This window comes from Agelaius phoeniceus, chromosome Z (genome assembly GCF_051311805.1).
Source record: "Agelaius phoeniceus isolate bAgePho1 chromosome Z, bAgePho1.hap1, whole genome shotgun sequence".
In the NCBI taxonomy this organism is placed as follows: domain Eukaryota; kingdom Metazoa; phylum Chordata; class Aves; order Passeriformes; family Icteridae; genus Agelaius; species Agelaius phoeniceus.
In genome coordinates, this window is record NC_135303.1 from 72,366,005 (window position 1) to 72,389,570 (window position 23,566).

Here is a 23,566-nt window from a genome sequence, read left to right on the forward strand (position 1 = left end):
TATATAGGATTCTTTCTTCTTTCTGTATCAGGAAATAGGTATTTCTTCTTTCCATATCTCCTGATCATGTAAACAGTAACTTGAACAGATTTGCTTGGGGCATTTGCCCACTGTACTACTGAATGCCAACAAACAGCAGACAGTGCACTTGCAAAAACCTAGATAATACATCCATTCCATGTATGTAGTAATGATGATGATGATGATGATGATGATGATAATAATAATAATAATAATAATAATAATAATAATAATAATAATAATAATAATAAAGTGGATAATAATTTATACCAGAGTGAATACATATACAAAGCTACTGGCAGAGGCTATCACATTAAATGGCACATCTTCCCCAAATAATAAACCAAATAAAGAGTTCAATGTCCAGATGCCCATAAACCTCAGGACCATTTGAGCTGACTGCTTCTTATATGCAGGAATTTCCCTCCCCATGCATTTTACATGTGCTAGCTATTCAATTACCCAAAATTTAAATGGGAGCATCCATAAGCCCTGATGTACAAATGCAGTACAATTCAGACCTATGTGATGTCGGTAATCAGTCTGTCATAATTCCACCAGCTGTGCAAGAACATCATCTTCTCAAGAGCAATCATCCACCACCTCAGGAAAAACTTAACACCAACTCCCTCCAAAAAAAAAGGTTTTGGTCAGCTCTTTGCTGTCTTCACTGGCTTTTGCTTGTTCTTGTTCTAAAGCTCTTCCCTTGCCATGAAAGAACCAAGGCAAAATGAAAAGTCATGGTTATGATAGAGATTTGTGATCATTAATATTGGGTCATGTACTGAAGTGCCTTGTGATAGCCATATTGTGCTGCAGACATTCAATCTGACTTGCATGGATTGAAGAAGTGGTACCTCAACCACCATAGCTGAACCACAAAACCTGCACTAATCATGGAAGTACCGTGAATTGTAACGTAAATTTTTATTCAAAATAATAACACATGACAATGGTATAATGATATAAATACCATATGTTCATTATCATAGGTTTAAAATCCTCTGACTTGCAATACTTGCTCCATTTTGACTTGGACCTGCCACCTCTTAAGGCAACAGACATTATATCACAGACCACAGCTGACCATGATGTCAATGACCCAGGTGAACGTCATGCAGATAGTCCACCCTCTGGAAAAGTAGTTAACCACTCTACTCACTGAGCCCTAGGAGGAAGTCTGGTAAGTCCCTCCATGAAACAGGCACTGTCTGATAAAGGCAAAAAGCACAAAGAAGGCTAGAGCAGGATTTTCTTCCTGCTAATAGTAATGGCATTTCACCTCTTGTCAGTCCAAAACCTCCTAGCAGAAGACAGTCAAGGGTCCCAGACTCGCTATCCTGCTTCATTACCCTTACCAGCTCCTGCAGCTCCCAGAACACCTGGGAAGTCAATCCCGTGAGACTGGGAGCAGCATGGAGTTCACTGTTGGGTTTATTGAACATCATTCACAACACATGAAAGCTCTTCATTTGCAAACAGTCATCACTTCAGATATGAATTAGTTATAATCTCCCATTTTTACACTATTTTCTTGTTCAGTCTCAGCACACACTCAGAGCTGTGGGGTATGGAAATCTCCAGAGAAGTCAGCTGGCAGACTAACACAGAGATCAAATTTACACCAAAGAATGATTGAAGAGAGAAGATTGTTGTAGTTTCACTGGGAATATCAGGAAGGCCTGGAGAAGCTAAAAATGTGATATCAGAGCCACCAGGGAGCAATAATATAAGCCTAAGAAACTGGAGAAGGAAGGCAGAAGTGGCTTAGGATGTACTTGAGGCAGTAGATCAAAGAGGTGACTACTGAATTAAGTCAGATCAAAAACTAATTGAGTAAAGCAGACAGACAAAAAGACTGAAGCAAGTCTGGCTTCCTTTACTATCTGCAGTACTATCTCTACTGTGTTTACAAAAGTTACCTTGATTATCATGGGGATATGGCAAGCAGGGCACCAGCAGAGCTGGTGATGATGACATGCAGAGTGATTGTATCAGAGGTACTGTTTATTAAATAAAGTTGTATCCTCTGCAACTGACAAGGCATGGCTGTCACTTGCCTGTTCTCTCTCCCTGTTCAAATAATATTTAGGCAGGGATTGAAAGAGGAACTCGGGAGCTTTGAAGCTGAGATGCTTTCATTCATCCTGTAGGCCCAGAGTCAGAGGTCACTCACTGGGGGCACTCAAAGGAAGATGTTGCGTGGGACCATGAGCTGGAAAGCGGCCAAGGAGACTTCCAGATGCTTCACAACATAAAATTGTCTCTAAGATTTAAACTGCTGAGGAGAAGGTCTCTGTAAAAGCAAAGCTGTTTCATCCGGACCTTTCCAGTTTTGACATACAGTTAGATAAAACATATCAAGAGATGAAGCAGCAGCCAGTATAAGGGCCCCCTTTTTACTCCATCTGTAGCACCTGAGGAAGAAGAGGTGAACTGAGATGTTTCTTTTAGTTCTTAAAACCTTCTTTTACAGTACCTTGTTCATACCTTGCCCTAATCATCTTTAATTGAGATATAGAAGCATCTCAATTATCTGAAGGCAATTTAAGAAGCAAACCATTTAAAAAACATAGTGCTAAGACAGAGAATCACAGAATCATATAGGTTGGGAAACATCTTTAAAGTCATCAAGTCAAACTGCTTTAGTCCAATTAAATGAGATTTATAACCAGGTCTGGTCCACACATCTCCAGCAGCAAAAGGCAAGGTTTTCACTGCAGAAAATGCTCTAAGAAAAGACCACTACTGTCATCAAAAGCCTGTGAGAGAGAGAGACCACCCCTTCAGGTTAGCTGTCAGGCTAGAACAAATGGGATCTTGTAGATCCCATTTGTCAACCCAGGACACCTCCATGCATGCTTGGTGGAAAATATGTCAGTGAGACATCTGCCCTAAGTCAGGAGATGCTTTGCACACCTGGCTAAACAGTGTCCTAGTGAGAACTGCGCCTCTCAGGGGTATTGTCCCAACAAAATTATTATTAACAAAATTATTATTTACTTCAGGGCCAAGTGCCACCTGGTCAGATTAATTGCAAACATTGTAACAAAATGTGAACATTACTGCACTGACTGCTCTGAACTGAGGTTCACAAAAGAAGGCAGTCTATAGCATAGGCAGACTGAATAGGAAACATATTTTTCTATCTTACCACATCTTCCTGTCTTCCTCCTCCAGTTCTGTGATATGCACAGTCACACAGATAACCTCCATTTGACATTTTCATCTGTAGAAGTCCATGAGTTGACTGGCAGGCTCCTCACATGCCAGCTTATCGCAGCAAGAAGACAGAAATGGGTGTGTGAGTACTGCTGCATTTCAGCCCCATCAGTCAACTCAGCAGTGATGATGGGACCAAATGAAGTCTTTCCACTCATTAGATTCCTGTGGTCTGCTACGTGCCAGGAGTTTGACCACAACTCCCTGGCGTATGTAGATGGCTTCTGTGATTCCCAGGTGGTCTCTCACCAAAATATATCCCAGGCCTGGATCTGGTTAACTTTCAAGAACAAATGACACCAACACAGCCATGGGCTCCAAAGGTGATTATTTATTTTAAAATACAGAAGAAGAAGAAGAATTTCTTTTAAAATAAAATTATTTCTTTTAGCAACAAAGGTAAAAAAATAACCACCACTTGTGGAGTCAGAGATAAGTCAGAGCAAATCTACCTTGTTTTGCTTGAGAACAATGAAGAAGCAAGGCAGTCTTGCTTCTTTCTTAACCAAAAGAGTACTCTAAAAGTAAGACCTTAAAACCCAACAATTTTTCTTTATTTTCAAATAAAAAGTATTATCACTTCCACATTTAACCTAATCCTTAGCCTCTCTACTCTCTCCTTTCACTCTTCCTGGACACCCTTCAGGCCCAGGTGACTGCAGGACTAAGGAACTAATTCTTACTGTGAAAGCAAGATAAATCTCTGATTTTATCAAAGCCCTTTTTCAATGGAATTTGATACTATTTTATTATTTGATTCTGCAAGAAAAACACCTTGAATCAATATAGAAATAATTAAAAGACCTGGACACTGATTTGATTTCCAGGCAGGAGAACAAGGTCTCTCTGTTTCTCTCCCTTTTTACCACACTCCTGGCACAAAACCGTACAAAATGTGCAAAGAGAATTCAAGAGGATTCAATAAATCAGTAGAAAGACTTACAGCTTTTTTTTAAAAAACTTCAAGGATGAAATATAGGAAAAGGACTACAAAAAGCAGGGAGGGAGAACTAGGAAAAAGCAACAGATGTTGTAAAATATCTACTTTCATGTTCCCTGTGCACCAGAAATGTGCAGACGTATGTTGGCAGAGCTACAGTCAGAGTCCACAGTGAGGCTACATCTTACACATCTGGAAGGTATTTGGCAGGGTGTAGAGTTCAAATGTTTTCTGCTTCAGCTGATTTCAGACATACCTCTCAGTGACAGGCTGAGCTGGGGACAGCTCAACCAGCAGGTTTGTTGAAGTTGCTCACTGCAGTTCCAGCTCGCCTGCTCCGACTGCTGTCAGGAGCCGGCATGGGGCTGGGCTCTGCTCTTCCCTTGGGCTAAGGGCTGCTAGTAACACTCAGCAATGAGAATGATAATAGAGGAACTGGGAGGAGAGCAGGCAGAAGAAAATGGCACCATAACTCAGCAAAGCCTGGCCTCGTATCAAGGAACAGAATGTACTTGGATGAAATCCAGGCTGTGAGTTAACTGGAGTGCAGAGCAAGCCATTCAGGAAATAAGAAGGTCCGCGCTGCGCAGAAACACGGAAGGGTCACATTAGAGCCCATGTACTTTTTTTCAGAAATCCCTCTGTTTTAAAAATAGATAAATACAAACAGAAAGAAAAGTTCAGTTTCTCTGCCCTAAAAGAAAGGCCAGCTTAAGCCAGCAGGGAAGGTGAGGCATGTTGCTGTGTCTGGGACTGCCTGACATTGCACTGGCCCAGAATGGGAGCTTACAGCAGTCACCAGAGGTTAACTCTGCTTTGGTAAGAAATGTTTCTCACCTGGAGTGCACTTCTAGGGTCTTTTTCTGCTCCAGCTGGTATAATCCAGTGCCTGTGAGCTACCTGCTGAGCCTAGTGAGGAGAGAGCAAGTCCCTGGTGTGGTGCATAATTTACATTTGCATGATGGGATTTCCAGGTGCAGAACACCTTGCAGTGACAAGCCTGCCTGACAGCTTGCTGTGGCCAGCTAACAACTATGCTAACAAAGCCCTGCTGATGCTGCAGATCCCACAGGTATGGAACAGCTCATGGCAGAGGGAGGCTTTCCCCACCTGACAGCACAGGTTCTGGCTGTGCCACCATGAGAACCAAGCCAGGGACTCCACCAATGAGGAAGGACACCTTGTGTGACAAGGAGGCAGGGGACAAGCTTTACCCCTGTGAGCTGCCCTTGGACCACCCAGACAACGTTTCCTTCTTTTTCTCTGGAGTCTCAACAGTGCACAAGAACTCAAAGCAATTTGTTGATCTTTGCAGTGTTTGACACACCCCAGGCTTGCAATGTAGAGTATGTTACACACCTCCACTTCTGCCTTCACCCTCTCTGCCCAGAGCAATACTGGAATTACAACAGGGAAAGACAGGAGGAATAGGATGACCAGTGTCTATAAGGAGTGTGCCAAGACATTACCACTGAATAAGGCTGTCAGTGGCAGCACAGCACAGTTATTGCCACACCTCCACCTCCAGCTCCCCCACACTCACCTCACTATTTTTATTTTTGCACTCTCTGACAACACACATACTCAGATGCAGGTGATGTTGCACTTCTGCTTTATTCATTCCCCTTTGAAACTTGAAAAGGCAGCAATGTTTATTCACTCAAATTGTTGCTAAGATCACAGACACTTAGACACAGTAGGCTTGATCCACACATACAGTAGAGATATGAGGGAATGGAAAGTCCCCATGATGTAACACCTCTGCATGGCCACTGCAGTCTTCTCTAACCACCAGTCCAGCCGTCCAGATATAGAAATATCCAGCAGCAGGGCTTGTTCTCATAGGGTGTTTCTCATCTACCTGTCAGTCCAGCCATCAAACCTTGCACTGATATTTTCCCTGGGTCAGCATTTCCTAATATTTTTTTAACCTGACCCTAACCACCTCTGACCCCATGTGCCCCACAGCACACACCCTGACAGCTTCTCCAAAACAAGCATTCACTCCCTGCCCTTCCCTCAGTTACCCATGCCCCCACCAAATTCATCCACAGCCCTCCCATTCTGGGGCTGATATGAAGGACCCACACTATTTTTTTAGCTGACAGAATGAGAAGTTCGGTCAGGGATGAAAAAAGACCAAGAGAAACACTAAGAAATTTTATAAAAACTTGAAATAACAGGAAGTCAGGACTTTTAAACTGCTGATTCTACACATTAAAAATACAGCCAAGGTGAAGAAAGAACCCACACTCATGGCATAACAAAAATCAAAACCCGGAACAAAGTTAAAATTTATCTGAGTGTGAAAACAGGCTGAGAGACGTGGGACTGTTCAGCCTGGAGAAGACAAGGCTACAGAGCGACCTTAATGCACTTTGTAGTACCTGACTGAGCCTACAAGAAAGATAGAGAGGGGCTTTTACAAGAGCATGCAGTAATAGGACAGGGGGAATGGCTTCAAACCAAAGAGGGCAGGTTTAGTTTAGATATTAGGAAGAAATTCTTTTGTCTAAGGGTGGTGAGACACTGGAACAGCCCAAAGAATCTGGGGGCATCCCATCCCAGAAAGTACCCAAGATTAGGTTCAATGGGGCAGGAATGCCTTCCACCTCTTCTAGTGGAAGGTGTTCCTGCCCATGGCAGGGGGCTCAGAACCATATGATTTTCAAGGTTCCTTCGAACCCAAACCATTCTGTGAATCTGTGACTATGGTGACTGGAAAATCTCAGCAGACTGAGACCTAGGTAATTAGTCTTCCTTACAAATAACTTTACTAGAAAATACATCTAAACCCTAAATATAAAATTCACTTCTTTTTTCAGCTTGCTGTGCCTCCCTTAGCAATACCAACATGACATGGTGCTGTGGATGAACAGTCTGCAGAGGAGGAGTGGTTTAACCACAATGTCCAACTGCTCTGCCTCAACAATGTAGCTCACCTACCTATCCCAGCCCAATGGAATAGAAGAAAATACTTTTGAAATGGGAGACCACCCACTGAAAACCACCTGAAACACCTGCGTTTGGCTTCTATGTAAATAATCTGAATTCCAAAACAAACTGCAGGTTGTCACCTGATGATTTTTCATCTAAAAGAAGCAACAGCAGCAGCAAATCAGGGAACAAGCAGCAATCCTCCAGCCTTGCAGGTTTAGAGAGCCAGGTCAGGCTAAACACACAAATACCTAAATCCAAGTTGGTGGCAGGAGCCCTGGGGCAAGGATGCAGCATGTGTGACTCAGAAATATGTGATCTTTCCCAAATCCAGGAAAGGGGAGAGGTGTTTTGAGCACTAGATCCACTGTTTCCCTCAAGACTGCTTCAGAAAAACCATAACTCCAGCAGACTGATGTGCCTGAGCTCTCAGTCACGGCACAAAAAACAGAGTTACTCCATCTTGGCAAGGGTGGTGCTAGCAGACATGGGGTATAATGATCTAGGAACATAAAGCAACAAGGTCTGCGGACAGAGGGAAATATATTTTATTAGACTCAGTAACAGAGTTACAGAAATAAAAGAGACCAAGCTTTCTCTCAGGTCTGAAATGGATGTCCCTCTCCCCAGAGGAGAGCCATGACCCATGGTGACCACAAAGAATCTGAGAAAATAACGGGATACTGAAATTCAGTGGATTATTCATGCCTATTTGAAATATTGAGTAACAGAATGGCTGTTGACTAGCACAGGGTTTGGCCAGGGGAAGAGGGCAGCCAGCTGCCTGCCAGGGGCTCCCCAAAGGCTGGTGGGAATCAACCACACTGTGATGAGCAGAGCAGACTCTCCTGCAGCTGACCAGGCTGCGACTGGGAGCCTGTGTGCCTGGGACACCCAGAGTGGAGGATCAAGCACTGCCCAGGTTCCCAGGCTCACAGGGTTTTCCCAACGTGTCAGTGGCAGCACACAACTTTGCTCACAGCCCTGATGGAAGTCCTGTTAATGAGCAAAAGCCTCACTTGTGCTGAGACTGAGCCGGGAGCCTGTCAGCAGTTACTGCTGCAAAGTGCACAGCTATGGGTAAAACCCTTTGGGGGTTTTAGAATGCTGCAAAAAAGAGTTTGCAAGAGATAATGTTATTTTTTCCAGTTGTTCACAGAACTTGCCACATCTCTAAAGAGCAACTTCTTTTTTAAAGAGTATGAAAGCCCTTACAGTCAGCCTCCAGCCCACTGAGGGAAATGCTCTCTTCCTGCTGAGATAAAAGTCGGGTGGCACATGAAGAAAGGCCTATGCTCCCTTGGAGAAATGACAAAACCCAGTGCATTAGTATTGTTCTGGCTGAGCAGAGGCCATTGCAGCTGCCCTGCTTCCTTCTGAATTCTCTTTCTTGCCATCAATACAAAGGGAAAGATGATGAAAGCGTAGCCCAGACCTGCTCCCACAATCAAGTCAAACATGGCAGAAGAGCTTGTGTCTGATTTTGAATACCTGCTGGGAAAGAGATCTGCACATGAAAGTTGGAAAAGACTTGGTCTGATCGAAATAGATGTAAGTATGCATCTTTGGATGAGGGGATGAGACTAATTAGAAAACTGAGGGAGGACAGCAAGTGGTAGAATTGAACACATGAAAACTGAAATTTTTGCCATTGACATTAAACACCTACTACTGAATGGTGCTTTCTACCCTTCTTCTGTAGCAAGAAACATCTCAAAATTAGAAGATTATGATACAGTCAGAAGTAATATCTACGTTTCAAGGAAATACAGGAATATGGATATTATTTGTACATGAGAAGTCATTGTAAAAGAAGGGGGAAAGCTGTACTTGAGTGAAAGATGAACTGTTGAGTTTCATGGCATAATCTTTATCGATTGCCTCTTCACAACAGGTTTTCTGCTTTAATGAAATCCCAAGACCTGATGAAAAAGGAAGGCAGGCTGCCAAAATGAGTGAGGTACTGTCATTGCAGAGTGGCCTGAGTTCCCAGTGCTCAAGCTCACTTGCAAAGCTCAATACCTCAGGCAGGAGTTATTGCTGATGTCTGGTTTTCACTTATAGGTGAACCTCAAAACTCATCTCTCTCTGGTCAGACAACAACAAACCAGTTTACTATTTTTAAATATATATATATCTGGTGTAAACCAAAGTGAAAATAGAACCAGATTCTTTAAAGTCACAGGGCCTTTATGGGAAACCAAAAGACATCAAATGATCTCAAAGGCTATTTTTAATCCTTCACCTCTCCAAGGATGCTATCAGCTGTGATACTTGGTGCCACATCCTCCTCCAGAGGCTAAAACTGCCTCAGAGTCATCTCAGGAAAAAAAGCAAGTGGCTGAAATGCTACCATAGATGTAACCATCCTTTGGCTTCACAAAAAAAACACAGGGAGAATGGACCACAGGCTCCTCTACAGCCTTGAGTGTGGCAGTCAGCACTCTGGCCAGCTAAGGCTCATCTTTAGGAGTTTTATAGGCAAAGAGTATTCTTCTGACAATGCAGCACTGATGCCATGGCATTGGTACCTGGCACCTAGTTGTTTGCCACTGCTGTACTAAGGGATTGCCCCAGAGAAAGACTGAGAAATTGGATATGTTGCTTTAGCATGCTGCCAAGTTGCAGTTTAAGAGAGAAAATGGGTCTGTCTCTCTGCAGATCTCAAAGATGGAGATGAGATACTTCTGGAATGACAAGGAAGTTTTCTCACCCCAGCCAACACAATAGAGCAGAGAGATGTATTGCAGGTGGGGAGGAGTGGGAAGCTGCTTCCATTGCCCTCCAGCTCCCATTTTGATTCCTCCCCCCTCTTGAGCCAATGAAATTTTTCACAATTTCCTTGTGTACTCAACCCATGGTCACAACTTGGCTGGAGTGACTTCCACAGAGAGACATCTTACATGTGACTGCTACTGTCATTGTTTGCTTCACTTCCAGTGCAGATCTGTGCCACACACATTTGCCCTCTTGCTTCAGATGCACTCAAACCTGTCCATTCCTGTTTGCAAAGTAACAGACTGAGTGAAGAAGAGGAAGCTGTGTCACAAATCAGGGTTTCCTTCACCTTTTGATATAATACCTACACATGCACGAGCACAAGAAAGATAATTAGAGAAAATGCAAAACTTCAAGCACAAGTTTTTTATTACCCCCATACCACAGATCTCTTCCAGTTACCTAACTGGTGCTATAAACTAGCTGCAAAAGGGTTCAGCTCACATAGCCCTGGCAAACTCTGCTCTGCCCTGCCCCACGTGGCCCTGGGTCCTTGGTGCCATTCCATTCTGCAAGGAGAGGCAGGATGTGATATCAAACCCATGGGGCAGACAAGTGTCCTGCATATTTTTCTAATTGATGCCAGATATTGGTTGATGGTTTGAAGTTTATATGTACTACTTCTTCCACATCATTTTCCTTCTATTGTCACGAGGGCTGTTTTCATTTAAAGCATGTCTTGCTTTGCTATTGTTTAACCCAGTCCTCTGTACTACTACATTTTTCCATGTTAAATCACTTAGGACCATTTTTACTGAAGCATAGAGGGAATCTGGCTTTTTTACCCCAATTGCTGGCCATCAGCTGAGACACAGAGGCCTTGCTTTTTAAAGGCAGCAGTAACAGACAGAAAGTTTGCTGTGTAAGTACCTGAGGTACCTTCAAGGAGCAGGGACCATAAGTCCTTCTAGGGATGATGAAGCAGGATAACAGCAACACCAAGGCCTCATCTCTCTTAAAGGAAAACCTGAATCTCTTGCATCATTTCTACAATGGACCTTCAACATAATTGTAAATAATTGCAGCCACTCTTGCATAGGCAGCCCCTTGCTTTTTTGTTTCTGCCCCTTTTTCATTTCAGAGTCCACAGAAACAGATTCATGGGTGTGGCAGGTGATTCCAAATCAAGAAGCAATCAAATAAATAGTTTCAGAGGTGATCAAAATTCATCTGTTCATAATTCAGGTCAAACACTGTTAGCCAAACAAAGCCGGGTGATAATTTTTAAATGAACTGTGTAAGTATTTTTACAGTGTAAAAATAATAATATTTCATTTAAGATAGAAGTAACACATTTGGTATCTCCAAAGTAAAATTTTCCCTTTTTATTACATTTTTCTGGAAAGTAAAACAGTACCCAAACTTGTGTTGTTTGCCTTTTTCTTCCCTCCTTGGCAGCTGAAACATTGTTCAGTCCAAACTTTCATTACTTGGGACTTTCATATTCCTTTCTCACAAATCCTATTGTCTGCTTAACTACTTCCAATGGATATAATTTCTAACCAAGACATAGGTTTGTCATTACATCAACAAATTTATAAGACAACAAGAAGGGACCTTATAAACTTTTTTTTTACTAGTATGCTTTATCAATCTGTGGGAAAAAATGTGAAGAGAAATCAAGAAAGGGAGCACTGGCAAAGTTTTATTACATATTTTTACTTGTGAATTGTGACTTGATAACTTGATGTTTTCTCTGTAAGGTAATATGAGCTGTGACCTCATTTCTCCCTATCACATTTGCAACCTCATTGACATCTCTGTAAAAGACAGTCTACCAGAGGTACTGTAGGCCACACGGGTCCCTTCCAAAAGATCGCTGTCTGCTTTCATCTTCCCACATATGGGTTTGCCAAACAGAGGCTCAGGTCTTTAGGAGCTGCAGAGAAGGGAGAACATGAAACCAATGAGAAAGGGAAAAAAAAAAAAAAAGAAAAAGAAAAAAAAGGATGTTTTAGGAAGCAGAAGCTACAGAGAATTACCCTGCCTTATTAGCAATAAACACCTTTTTCTGACCACATCAACTCTACTTGAAAAAGAGAGAGAGACAACAGGACTGTAACAAGCACATGGGAGACTATAAACTTTACCTGAACTATTACCTGCTGATATGGAGCTCTCTGAGGGCCTGATAGCTCTCTCTCACCCTACAGCTGACCTACAAAGCTGTGCCATGGACCACCTCCCTTAGGCAACTAGACAGAAATCCTATTCCATTAAAACATCTCAAACATTTTATATCAGAATGAAAACTGAATAAAACAACATTTTTGAGAAAAGAAGTCACAATATTGCAGTCTGAACCTTTGTTTAAAATAATTACCAGGAAAGCAGCAGGCTGAGGTTTAAGTCTTGTTTCTGCCTCATTCAGAAAAGGATCTGAAAACCAGACCTGTGAGACAAGCATACCAAGTTCCAGGCTTTTCAGGGAAACCCTGGTGTGCAGACAAGACACACTGGTGCAAGTGCTACTGTTGAGGGATCCAGCTTTCAGGGTGCTCTGCAATAAACATGGTGCAAAGGCTGCAGGGCATGGTACAGAAAAGGTACAGACATTCTCCAGCCTAGCGTCTGTGAAGCTGATTAGCTTCAAACTATTGTTATTTGTGTGAGGAAAAACAGACTTTGCACACCCCTTCTTTTTTCAAGAAAAATATTTCACTGAAATAACCTGTTTATGGGCTTTAGCTTCCAGAGAGAGAAGCCTGACCTCTTGCCTGCAGTGGTGATTTGGTCAGAGGCTGTCTGGGCCTGAGCTCCCGTGTTTGAACACCTGGGATGCCAGGGTGGAAGTGCAGCTGCAAAGGGAATGTACAGTCCAACCTGCAGTCAGCCACCTTTCTCTTGCATTCCTGTACATTGAGGCGTCAATCTTCAGACCTGCTCTCCAGTCTCTGTGTTATTTCCTGTGAGGAATAACTGACCTTATGACTCTCGGTCCTGTCCAGGGAGCTGGGAAGCTACCCAGGAGATGCACTTCATTTTCCAAATCTGCCAGCCTCCCCCGAAGCAAGGTGCTATGTTTAATCTGTAAAGCAGCAGGCAGATGAAAACTCTAGAAATTTCTGCTTTATCTGCAGAGGGATAAATTGGAAGATATTAACAGTGTTAAACTTAACAGTAACACAGATTTGGAGAGCAGACAGCAAAAGCTTATGAAGAAATAATTGATCAGACCACTGCAGTTGCTTGATAGACAGAACAGCAAGCTTAGTGGAACACAGCAGATGTAAATCAACAGTACAACCTATATTTGACCTCACTGATGAGAGGTAAACTGGGCACCTGTTTTGTCTCATTGTCTTCAGCAAAAATTTTTCAGCAAATGAAAGCTGCAATCCTTGAAGAAGGAAAGTGATGCAGGGGAATTATGTATTTTTCTTCTAGATTTTAGATGCACTCATTTCCAATGCATGATGTGGTGTAACAGGAATTGCATCAGCTCCACACAATCCCTCTCCATGGGGTTCTGTGGGCTGGAGCTGATTCTGTCTAACCAGTGAATCAACTAAGCACTGCTTTCCTGTACCAGCTTTTCTCTAAATTCTCAGGGAGGAGCTTGGGGTTGCAAATAAACAGTTCAGTTAGTACTGATGAAGAACAGGTGGAAATGGCATGCCATGGCTGTAAACCAATCCTGTTCTATTATGGGATTCTTTCTTTCAGGTTTGGCAGCCCACACTAATCCCATCACTTCTTTGGGGAAGGGCTCTTTGAGCAGAGCATGGCAACCTGCTGAGCAGCATCCGTGGCAGAAACAGCTCACAGCTCCTCTGCCTAAAGCTCTGCATGCAGCAGAGAAAAATCACACAGGCTCTGCCACTTCAAGGACAGACGTGTGAGAACAGAGGTCCATACTGTGTTGGATGAAATATTTTTGGGACTCCTGTTGTAGTCCCCTATTGATCACATTCAGTGAGCCATTGCAGGCAATGGGGATAACCCGAAGCTGTGCCAGAGGAACAAAAGGGCAGCTGGAAGTGGAATCTCATTCTTTGGAAGAAGCTAGCTGGTGGAGGCCTGGGGGAGCTGCATACAATTTGGTTTAGTTTCTAACTATCTGGTTAAAAATCTGGCTTGTTGGGGCAAATTTGGTTCTCCTCTTTGATCTTCTTGATGTGGAAAAACCACAAAATAAGGAAGCTTTCAAATAGAGCTGTGTAAGACCTGTCTCTCTCCCATCAGGCTACAGCACCCTGCTCAAGTTACCACTTTTTGAATAAGGGGTTCTGCAGCATCATCTGTTTTCCAGTCATCTGAACATTCTCGAATAGGTAAAATCAAAATATCCTAATATTATGTATTTTACTGCAATATTCAGTGCTCGTCTGGAGGAAGGTTGAGGAGTTTGTTGAAATGTTTTGAAATAATTAAAGTGTCTTATCAGAAAAATGCTAAACTATTCTACTGTTCCCCTTCTTTGTGAAATTCCAGGAAAATCAACCTGATTTCATAAAACTCTTCAATTTTAGTGGAAATGCTTGAAATTTCTTTCTCCAGCTGGACATTTCTATGTCCTAAAAAATATGTCTGAAACTCTTTGTCATAAAACTCCCGAGTAATTGCACTAAGCTTGGAAGCTGGAAGCATCATATTTCAGATGCTTATTGAATACACTTCACATAGCCCTTGATAACGTCTTGGAATTTAATTATAGTACATACATAAGAGAAGCAGCTCAAAAAAATGTTATCGAGACAATAATTCCTACAGCAGCTGAAGTACAAAGTTTCCTTTGAGGATTAAGAGTTAGCCAATCCAGTCTACCTTTTTATATGCCCAAACCACTAGATCACGCCTGGAATTTTCAGTTTCTCCCATATACCCACTCACACATTTTTTCTTCCCTTTTACAGGCTACATCTTGCTCATCTACCTCTTTACTAAGAAAAACCACCAAAGCCACATTCTCAGCAACACTATTCTTAGCTTTTTGTTTCCCCTGCAGGAATTGCACAGTTCATGTTACCATGAAACCAGCAGACAAAAATTTATTTGCCAAATCTAGCTGCAGCTTGAACCAAGTTCTGAACAAGTTGCATTTGATAGCTACCTTTGTTCAGACAAGCTACATACTACAAAGTCTAGTATTAGGTTCATCAAAATACACACAAAAATGAGAGCCAACGGGAAGCAGTGACATTTAGAGCTCAGCACAAAGCCACATTAGAAGTTATGAGATTCCAAACATTCATCCTATGTCAGAGTGCAGACACAATTAATTGCAGAAGAACTCAGAATACAAGTTTCTTATCTTTCTCTTTCATGCTGCACTACCATCCCTAAAAATGAGCTGAGACACCTATTGCTGTGGAGGGAAAAGCTTTACCAGCTGACCTACCAAGAAAAGTCTGAAGCCAGGTTGTCCACTCTTTCAGTTTGCTCAGTGCAAAATGCTTTGAAATATTTGTGTTGTGGACTCATAGAAGGATACAGCTGAAAATAATTTAAAAAGCTATGGACTTCTTACCACTGCTCAGTGAGACACTGCACTGTCTCACTGCTCTGAAACAGAATCAGCTGCTCCAGTGTCACTTATGTGTCTCTCTATGGTCCTAAAAACTGGCATCCCATTCCTGCAGTTTACCATCACTACCACCAGAAAGCATTTCCTATATAAACCCCAGAAACTTCTTCACTGCTGTTTACAAATTGCCATTCCCTTACTCCACAGCCACTCTGCAGCAGCAAGACATTTTTTCTTCCATCTTCATTCTCCCATTCTTTCCACTGGAAAGCCCTCAGTCTTCCACCATCAAACATTATTTGCTGCATCCCATACCACTTCTTTATAGACTTTTTCCAGTTGCTGCCCAACTTATCTGCTGTTGACACAGCTCCTGAGCTGCCTTGTCACAGGCTCAGTGCATCCTTCTAGAGCTCACAATGCTGTCTTTACTGGCACTTTTTCCACACCCCTCTGCAACTGGAAGATAATGTTGCCTCACATTTACTTTTGAAACTAACTACACGCCCCAGAATACCTTTCCTCCAAACTCCTGCTCCTTTAGCACTTCCCCACCTTATCTATCCCCAGTGATCTAATAGCTTCTGAGAAGGCAGAGCGGTGGACTGTCAATATTTACACCACCATTTATCAGTTCATATCTTTAATTCACTGAGATCCTTTACATTTCAAAACCCTTCTGAGATATGATCACAGCACTCTAACCTTAGTGTTACCTGCAAATTTGATGAATTGTCTCTACTTCACTAAAATATTGAGTAGGGATGGAAAAAACCAAACTCAGACAAACCTCTCACAATCATCTTCAGTTCTGATCTACCAGTTTCTCAGCCTCCCTGTTGAGTAGGGCAGTTTTCTTGATAATGAATCCACCTACACTTCCCCCCTGATTATAAAAACACAGTCCAGTCTTTCATATCTCCCTGTGGTGGGGTAGAAATAAAGATGTCACTAATGTGGGATGAGATTTTCTCAAAAATAAGTTATCATGCCTAATATGAGATAACTGCAAGAATCTGCACCAAAGGAGATACCAATCCCAATGAAGAAATCTCCCATTTAAATTCATTGGTAGCCACTGCTTCCACTTTCCTTCTGGGTTTTAGGACATTTCATCTTTAATAATTCCATGGACACAAGCACTAAGGTACTCACACAATTCTTCCTCACAGCAAGGGATAGAGCCAAAAACCAAGTAAGAGGCAAGTAAAATGTCAAGAAGAGTTAAGATATCCCCTAACCACTGTAGTAAAGCCTAGAGATTAGTCTTTGGGTAAAGCAGCTACAGTTGCTTTATATTTGCATTGTAAGTAGCATTTCTGGCTCAGTTTGGGCTTTTGCGTTGTGCCAGGTGTCTAAGACCCGTGTCTCTCACAACTGTTCATCCCTAATTTCACATTACAACTTCTTCAAATAGGTTATTCCCTGAAGCACTAAACACAATTAAAAACATTAGATCAATACATATTTCTAGGACAATCTTCTGGTATTGCTCCACTGCTTATCTTAACTCTAGCTCTTCCTCATAATATTCTTTTTGTTTGTATGAAATCTGACAATAATGAATTTTAAAATTATATAATTATTATTTGCAATTGTCTTGAAGTTCATTGCTTCTGCAACAGTTATTGAAACTATTTATGAACATTCCCTTGGAGTGAAAACTACACAAAACCTAAGGGTACAAACATGTGATGTTTCTATGATTCATTTCTGTTTTGTAACATATTTTTGATGTCCCTTGGCCAAAGCTTCTGATCAGTAACAGGTTATAGTGCTGGCCAGGCTGGCTCCTGAATGCTGCACAGGTGCTCCAAGCAACTACTCCCCCAGCCACCGAGCAATCCCAATAAGCTGCTCAGGCAGACTTAGTCCCCCTGCATAGTGTTGCCACGGGTAAGTTCCAGTACTCATTTACCCATTCACAAGATTTACCCATTCTTGCTGTCTGCACTGCAGTGTTCACCCATTTCCCACAGTGAGGACTGGGCAAGTTGAGGGAGTCAGTCTGTCCTTACCATTTACTGACACACCACTGATCATTGTCCCAAAGGCTTTACAGTCTACTTTGAAGAAAGGCGTGAAAGAGCACAAACAAACAGGGGAAGGACAAATGGAGATCAAAGGCATCCAGGGCAAGGAAGATAAGATTGAGTAATGATGCATGTCTGCCCTTGCTCAATTCAATGGCTTTAAATCATCTGAAAATCAGCTGACCTTTGAACAGATTCAGGTAAAACCACATTATGTGTGGTTTGATTTTGCTATGTTTAATCAAATGTTTCTTTTTCCTCAGAGGTGTCCCAGCAGAATTAATTCTGACTGGAAACTACCTGGCCAAAGCTTTTGACCTAGTTCAGAAACATAAGTCAAAATAGCACAGGGAAATTCAAGGGAGGTGTGAAGAAATGAGCCATGAGGTGCCAGCATGAGCAAAGAAGGGAACAGTCACAGAGATCACATTAGGAGCTGGTGGTGTAAGATACTTGGAGATGTGGGGATACAAATCCAATCACATTTTGTTGAAAAAGCAAATCTTGTGGCAGGGCTTCTTAGCTGCAGGATGGCAGAATTATCTTTTTTTTTTTTTTTTCCTACCAGGGACATATACAGAGAAACTAGAGGTATTAAAGAGACTGATGTCTTTGAATATTGTGTCTGACAGCACAGTACAAGAGTAAGAAGCCTGAGGAAGATTGCCCCATGAATTTGCAAGTCCAGTGCTACATGGAGCCCACAGAGCTGTGCAGAGCTCTAATGAATAACAAGCTGGAGACAAGGGAAGCTAGGAACTTAGAAAACCCATTGCATGATCCTATCTGCTGTCACCCACTATTTAATAAAATTAAGATTTAACTTTTTCTGTAGTTTCATGTAGATAACTAACACCATCTAATATAGATTCAGCTCAGCAGAGCTCTACTATCCTCTCTTGCTGTGAAAATATATTATTCCAAATGCTTGACTTCATTATTATGGCAGACAGATCACCACTGTTGCAGTACCTTTTTATGTATGATGCACAAACCATTGCTTCCCTGCTCTCTTTGCTATCCTTTTTCAATTTCTCCATCAGGCAGAGGGTAACAAGAAACCCTGCTGTTGTAATTTACTCTGCTCAGTATGCTATTTTGCTTAAATATTTTTCTTTCATATGGCATCCCAAAAAATACATAAATATGAGAATATTACTGTGGTTGAAAAATCAAGCTACTTAGGTAATGTCAAATTGGCAGACATTCAGTATTCTTCAATTACCCCCCTTGTACATATGCATTCTGGCATAGCCTTTAATTAACATGATCTTACCCTTTTTTTCTTGTGAAAACATGTCATTAAGTACCCAGGGTGAGTGAGGACCCAGCTCAGACCATTCTACCTTCTCCATAATGATTAACAGGCTTATTTTCTATAATTCCCAAAACCCTGCTCTGAAGACAGACTAATTTCTGCCTGTTTTCTCCCATGCCACTACAATACGTGAGTGCTTCAGAAACAACATGTTCATTTTCAAGGCAGCCTGGGGAGATGGGCAAGGGGTAAGGGCATGTGGGAAGCAATAATTTTCACTTTACAAGAAGCAAGCCAAGACTGTGGTCCTCAGTGGGGGGCATACACAGAGCGAGTCCCTCCTGTACCACCCCAGACTGGAAAAGCATAAACCACCCACCCCAAGCTGAAGCACAGTGCTGGGCTCCATGGGGACAGCACGCACTTCAGCTGGTGGCACAGAAATCAGCATGGGCCACTGCAAGTCCCAGGGCATGTGGCCCCACCGAGCCACTCCAAGGGTTGAAGGAAGCTGCAGGAGAGGGTGTCCACCAGGATTAATGTGCACAGGATCTGTGCTCAAAAACAGCCAAGTGTTTTGGCTGAAGATTTCCAGCAAAATCAGCTTGAGTCAGAGATCTGGTGAGGTGAGGAAGTGCTCAACACAGGGTATCACACTTTGTCAGAATCTGGTAATCAGAAGCACCTGATAACCATAACAATAAGCTCTAACCCTTGTAATGAGAAAAAAAAAAGTTGCATGTCTGGCCATATCAAAAAATGAGATTGATTTTGACATTCTGACAACACAGTTTTGATTGCTGTTTATTGCACATCACTTTTGTGTACCCACATAATCCATTAGCAGAACTGTCAGCAGCTAAAATACAGCTACATTTGCATACCAGCTCGAGGAGATGGACTGGGTGGTCTTGCCTGCTCTGGGCTGCAGATGGGCTGGTACTGCTCTGGCCATGGCCACCCCTACCAGGGCCACCTCTACTTTGACTAAAATCAGAGCACAGCCACCAGGGTCACTTTAACATACAGAACCACAGAACAGGTCAGGTAGGAAGGGACCACATCTTGTCCAGCCTCCCTGCTCAAGCCCCAAGCACATGGCACAGGATTGTGTCCAGGCAGTTCTTGAATATTTCCAGTGAGGCAGGTGCCACACCCTCTCTGGGCAATCTGTTCCACAGCATGGTCAGCTGCACTGTAAAGAAGTTCTTCCTCATGTTCAGGTGGAACTTTCTGGGCATCAGTTTCTGCCCAATGCCCCTTGTTCTATTGTTTGGCACCACAGAGAAGAGCCTGGCCCATTCTCTTGGCACCCTCCCTTCAGATCCTTGTACATATTGATGGGGTCCTGTCTCAGTCATCTCTTCTTGTGGCTGAACAGGCCCAGCTCTCCCTGCCATTCCTCAAAAAAAAGATGCTCCAGAACCTGCATCATCTCTGTGGCTCTGCTGGACCCGCTCCAGCAGCTCCATGTCTCTGTTGTCCTGAGGAATGTGTCCCAGGACTGGACACAGCATTCCAGGCGTCCATCTCTCCAACTTGCCAAGATCCTTCTGAAGGGCTGCACAGCCCTCTGGAGTACTGGCCACTCCTCCCAGCTTTGTGTCCTTTGTGAATTTGCTGAGGAGGCATCTGCCCCTTCATCCAAGTCATGGATGAATAAATTGAACAGTACAGCATTGAACACCACTAGGGGTGACACTAGAGGGACACCACTAGGGACAGGCCTCCACCTAGACCCTGTGACACTGATTGTAACCCTCTGAATCTGTTTTTCAGCCAGTCCTTGATCCACCTCACTGTCCACTCATCCAGCCCGCATTCCTGAGTTTGTCTATGAGGATGTTGTGAGAGAAGATGTCAAAGCCTTGGCTGAAGGCGAGGTAAACACTGTCACTGCTCTCCACTCACCAGCCAAGTGGCTGTTACAGCACAGAGGGCAATCAGGCTGTTCACATATGACTTATCTTCAGTGAACCTGTGCATATGCATCCATGGGCACTGAAAAACCTTCTTGCAAGGATGCATACAGTTTAGGGCCACATCAGCACCAGAGGCTTTTGATGAAGAAACCAGTCTGTAGTTCAAAGGACTCCAGTTTAATTATGACAGGTGAGTACAATAATGTGTTCACTTGTCCAGTCAGTGGGGAAGTGCAGTTGTGAGGACTGTGAGGATAAAAGACCCTGGGAGCAAGCTCTTCCAGCCATCCTGTGTTTAAGGTCACAGCCTGTCACAATGAGACTCCCTTGGCATGGTGTCATTACTAAAAAGCAGTAACAGTCAGAGACCTGACTGTTTGAGCCAGAGCACAAATCACTTTCTGAACCACTGACATGAGAATTTTACTCAGTTACCGTGAACAGAACAGACATAGCCAGATCTGAAACACAACAGCTAAAAAAAGATTTTCAAAAAACACATACATGGAAAGCTGGCAGCTCAGGCTCACCAGTGATCACCAGAGTCAGCTATATGTGTCAGATCTGTGTAGACTAAGTGCTGCAGGTGAAGCCTTCCCTAGTGAATCTGAGAGGCCTTACAGTGAATCACATGAAAAACCTGCACCAAATGACATTAATTCTCTGCTGCAGCATGCATGCCTTCAAAGGCATCACAGTGCTGCACCACCACTGCCACTTTTTGCTCTCATAGCCAAAGCCTAGAAAGCCTCTGCAACAAACATTCACATGTCCATCCCTCAGGAACCCCCATGATCACCTTCTTTAACTTAGTGGCACTCACCCCTCTTTTGCAGCCCCTCTCCAGGCAAAGTGCCTTGAAGACATACTATATTTACTCTTACAGGGAACAGCATAGGCTTCAGACACTGCTCCTCCTCGCTTCTTGAAGCATCAGTGAAGCAGTGTTATATCCTTCTCAGTATCAGGAGAAAGTCAGACAATCCTAAAATTCAAAAATGTGCTTGTAGGGCTGAATTCAAAACCAAGATTAGATGATTTTCTAAGCCAAAGCCAGGAACAATTCCCAGAGTTCACGCCTTTTGCTTGACACTTGTCACAGTGGTAGATAGACAGAAGTTTTCATTGCTTCCTTGGTATCAATGTGAAATTTAACACATCCATAATTACAGCCCTCTGAGTGGCAATCCCACAATATTTAAAGAAGAATGCAAAATCCTAATCTCTGCAGGACCATACAAGCTCATGGCACACAGCCCTGGGAATAGCACACAATACCCTTTGAGACACAGGTAAGACAAACTGTTCCACACTACAGCAAATACCAGCATAATTTAATCTTGCTCTCAAATGAGCCACATGAGTGGCATTCAGTTGGAGGAATTAATGTAAATACTTATATTCAAACACCAAGCCAATCCATTTGCAAATCTTACCCCATTTTGCTAGCTAGCAGGTGACTGCTTTTGACTCTTAGCAACCACAGGCTCTCGCTGTGCAAAAACAATTATTTTTCTGAATATTCTCATAGTATGCAATAATTTTAAACCTAAAGAGGAAGGAGAGGCTTTCTTTAGTAAGATCTTTCTGCCAAACTCTCTGAACACATGTCCCTTTAAAGCAAGCTTTGACAAAATATTATATATATCTATATATATCTATATATATAGATAGATATATATATATATTATATATATATATATATCTAAAGTGACACCAAAAGGTTCAGTAAAACCTTCTAGCTCTGTTTTTATGAGCTGAGAACAAAGAAACTTACATTTTGGAGGAAAGGAGAGTAGCAAACCATGGCTACCAATATTCAAATGACAAAAACGTCTGAGAGAATTCCAGATGTCAGCCATGTGTTATGGTTTAATAGTTCAGCTCTGAGTCACAAGCACAAAAACCTGTTATGAAACACATGCCTGCCTGCATATGTGTGTGTGCACAAAACAGTGTGGGCTAAAAAAAGGAAAAGTCATAATTTGGAGGGCATTAATAGCACTGCAGAAAAGCAGTTAATCTAAGCTGAGGTGGGAGGAAAATAGCACAGTTTGTCCTATGCCATGGACCAAGGGTGTGATGATTTATAGTTTCAACATTTACAAACTGAAGTTATAACTGAAGAGAGATTAAACACCCACTTGACAAGCATGTGTAATCCTTTCAAATCCTGAAAGTCCAATCACAGCCTGTGTCTTGAATAATCACTAGCCTAAATCACGCACACCCCTGACATGTGAAACTCATGAAAGTTCAAGTAATTTCTAGCCCAGATCTTTCAAATAGTAGCATTTATACTGTGATTTATTAGGTCCTTTTGGCATTTTTTTTATTCTCGCATAAAAGGAACAAATATCCGTGGCACCAGTTCTTGCAAGAGACATCCCGTGCCTCATCTTTTCTGGCAAAGAAACACGATCACTTGTTGCTCTGTGAGCTGTTGGTGTCCGTGGGCAGGCACCCCTCACTGGTTGATTTCAGCTCTCCCTGACTCGGGGTGCTGGGCCTGCAGGGGACTCAGCAAGCAAGATGTTCCCTCTCTGCCATCCTTCAGCTTGGCTACCCGACCAAAGCAAGGACCTGCATGCAAGCAGAATGACGTCTTTTAGCTCACTCATTTTTGACTCCTGGAAGCAGTGCAGCCTGTGCCACGCTCCCACCCGCTGCCATCAGCCTGCTCTCTCCCTCGCTGTCTCCCTCCACCTGGGTGAACCCTCCAGGGGCACCGCTTCAGGAGCCTGGGAATCTGGACCAGTTGCTCTCAGGGAATTTGCACAGCAGCGCAATCCATAAGGAGCAGCAGACAGTTTGTCACCCCAAGAATTACACCCTGAACATCCACAGGCAATTGCACACTGCAGGTTTTCATTGGCCATAGGAAATGCCATTTGTGTTTGGATGTGCTCCTGGCAGGCCTGTGCTCCCACACAGCTAGATGGGTGCATGCAAGGCTGAGCCAGGCAGGACAGCACATCGAGGGCACAC